Source organism: Arvicola amphibius, chromosome 10, assembly GCF_903992535.2.
Source record: "Arvicola amphibius chromosome 10, mArvAmp1.2, whole genome shotgun sequence".
NCBI lineage: Eukaryota > Metazoa > Chordata > Mammalia > Rodentia > Cricetidae > Arvicola > Arvicola amphibius.
In genome coordinates this window covers 103,200,700-103,203,852 of record NC_052056.1, presented here as the reverse complement: position 1 = coordinate 103,203,852, position 3,153 = coordinate 103,200,700, and the positions used below count along the sequence as shown (strand labels likewise).

General features: G+C 49.5%; 1 long non-coding RNA gene across 1 annotated transcript; it reads right to left on the bottom strand.

Annotated features, from left to right (window-relative positions):
* Positions 1-504: 504 nt before the first annotated feature.
* Positions 505-1,166, bottom strand: LOC119824502. The gene is made up of 2 exons (XR_005287103.1): positions 929-1,166; positions 505-815 (listed from the first exon to the last, which is right to left on the bottom strand). It is a non-coding gene; the product is annotated as an uncharacterized LOC119824502 (long non-coding RNA).
* Positions 1,167-3,153: the final 1,987 nt, after the last annotated feature.

The following is a 3,153-nucleotide window of genomic DNA, read 5'->3' as shown; positions in this document are numbered from 1 at the left end:
CACAGGCCCCACCCAGATCCTCTGCCACATTGCATTGCCTGCAGTCTCAAGATTTAGTTCTCAGCAGCCAGGCAGTGTGTTCCCTGCCATAGGACCTGGCTCAGGGCTAGGGATCCAGACCCTAGATGGGCTGCTGCCAAGTCACCTGCATTCTCACATTTAAGTTTTGTTCCATTTTTTTTTTTTTAGTCCTAGTCAGTCCAGTCTTATAATATACAGGAGACAACAGTTTCCTGGAACTCCAGGGGATCACCATCTGCCCAATGTAGAGGCTCCTAAAGACATTCCAAGTCAAAGGCATGCGCTCCCTACTCTCTCAGTCCCCAATTCCTTTTGGGTGCTCTCCAAGACTTTGACTCTCTCCTCTCCATCCCTAAAGGCTGGGGGAGAGAGGCTGGGGCTCCCTAGGGGCCCTAGGATGCTCCAGGATAGAAGTCAAGAGAGAAAGAAAACAAAGCAACAATTACCATAACATAACACAAAGAGACTGACAAATTTCCGGAATGAGACATATAGTGACATTTATTCCCAAGGTGGGAGAAACCCAAACAGCTGTCTCTGAGGTAGCTGCAAATAATCCTGTCTACTGACGTGGGACTGGGAGAATTCCCATCCCTGTCTGGAAATAACTTGGGGCCAGTAAGGCCCCTGTCCGGAAATGACCCGGAACTGGGAGAATTCCCATCTCTGGAAATGACCCGGGGCCAGGAAAGCCTCTGTCTGGAAATGGTCCATCACTGTCTGGAAATGGAAGACAAGTCCTCTCTTGCTTCTCCAGGTTCTCTCTGTACAAGTGCATCCACTTCAAAGAACACCTGTCAATACCAAAATCCCAAATCAGTAGACCAGTACAACACCTTAGTCAGACAGACAAGACAAAATGACAGAGACAGAGACAAGAGACAAAAGACAAAGAGCGCTCTCTTACCGGTAAGTGCTAATAAACCTCCGGACATTCATCATCCTGGTGGAATCTCTGGGGTTCCCGACCAATGCACCAAATGTTGTGCCCAGATTATGACCCCCACAGTGAGACCACCAGAGAGGCCCAGACTGTAATAGCAAGGTTTAATCAGCATAATACAAACATGTTTGGAACCCCTGTCTCCAAATGACCCCCTTGCAGCAAGGTAGAGAGAGGAGTTGTGTCTCCTCTGTGGTGGTAAGCTTTTAAAGGCTTAACTACAAAGAGGCTTTTTGAAGCTGCTTTGGTATGGGTGCAAGGACTTTTGCTCCTCCCATTTTGCTAAATCAGCTTTTTCCTTGTTCTTAGAACAAGGCCACTGCTCCTGAGTTAGGCCATCTTTATCAGCCTGTACCTGGTGGCTGGCTGGGCTGAGCTAAGTGACCTTGTGCTTGGAATCTCCCGGGTGGGAGAGGGGAAGGCCACTATCTTCCTGGGAAAACATTCTGCTAGGAAATTTCTTCTCGCCCCTTTGAGAATACGGGGTGAGGGTCCTACAGTGAGGATTGGGCAGTCTGTGTGGTCATTGGTAGTGGGACCAGGATTTATCCCTAGTGTTCATAGTGGCATCTTGGAGCATATTCCCTTTGGAGGGATACCTAGGTCAGCCTAGATATGGGGGGAGGACCTTGGTCCTGCCTCAAAGTGATGTTTCAGACTTTGTTGACTCCCCATGGGGAATCCTTACCCTCTCTGAGGAGTAGGTGGGGGTGGGTTGGGGGAAAGAGTTGGGCAGAGAGTGGGAACGGAGATAATTATACAAAATGAGAAAAGATTGTATTCAAAAAAGAATTTAACAAAATTAAAGGAGACATTAACAATAGAGCGATAATAAAGATTTAAACAAAATTAAAGGTGATATTAACAATGAAAACAACAATAAAAAAGAAACAGAATAAAAGGAGATGTTTTCTCTAAAGAGGGGAAGGACAACTTCTATGGGGAGCTGGTTCAGGGTAGAACTCAGCAGGTATTTCTAGTACCTATGAAATTAGCGGGCACGAAAACGGATCACAAGACACACAACGGAACCCACTTTTTAAGAGTTTATTGAGAGAGAGAAAGACACATGCGCAGGCCTGAGGAAGTTGGTGCAGGAATAGTGTGTGGAGTGGGCGTGTCCAGCTTTTAAAGGCTTTCTAGCACTCGTGCACACGTGCTTATCTAGCTGTGTCACGCGGAGATCACATGACCACACTGCACGTAGATCACGTAGAGCTTGAGGCCTTGGGTGGGTACGTAAGTTGCCTGATCGCTTTGATGGCACATGTGAGGCCCTAGAAACCGGAAGTGTCGGCACTTGGGGTGGCTAGACATTTTGCCAAAGCCCTGGGTCATGGAAATGACCAACACCTAACTAAATGTCAACATCAGGAAGAGGGGAAACAGGCTCTGGGTCACCTGATTGCACTGTAGCAGCTGGAAATGAGTGCCTGGCAGTGGGGGCATCTGCAGCCACATCTAGTGTATCGAATGATGCCGGCAGAGGCTGATCTGAATTCAGAAGCTGTACGGGTCCAGCTTCTGGCACAATTGGTCCCCAAACTGCAGGATTCTCTAGGGGTTTCAGATCTCCCTGTGGCCCTGCCACAGAAGCTGGTCTCAGAGGCAGCGTCTTTGGCATCCCTGAGGCATCCAGCACTGGGGCTTCTGGTGTTGTTGCTCTGATGATGCCACAATCTAAGACAGAAAGAGATGGGCCACTAGTTGGGTGTCCTAGAAGTTTCTAGGATGGGGCGAGCTTCCCAGAGATGGCCTTCCTGGTCCCACCGGGTCTGTTCATGTCAGAAAATCCCCAGACCCCTCTCCCCACAATAGGACATCTCACCCGACAGACGTCCAGCTCTGGCTCCAGGACAGGGCATCTGGAGAATTCCCTGGTGCAACCCATCACCGAAACCACCTCCTGCCTTCCCAGGCACCTGCCCCAGGCCTCCTCACCCGTTTTGGACTCCTGCTCCTGAAACATTGATAGGAGCTCCTCCGTTTGCATAGCAACCTCTGTGGACGGCGCATTTAGCCTTATGTAGTCCACCAGCCTCTTCACGGTGGCCATGTCCGGATAGTCACAGAAGTCCTGGGGGTGTTTTCTGAGCCACAACGACAGAAACCACAATATAGCACTGCAAGGAGGAGCAGGGTGGCGGGAAGTAGAGTCAGAAGCAAGGCCTTTCCTCACTAGCACAGCA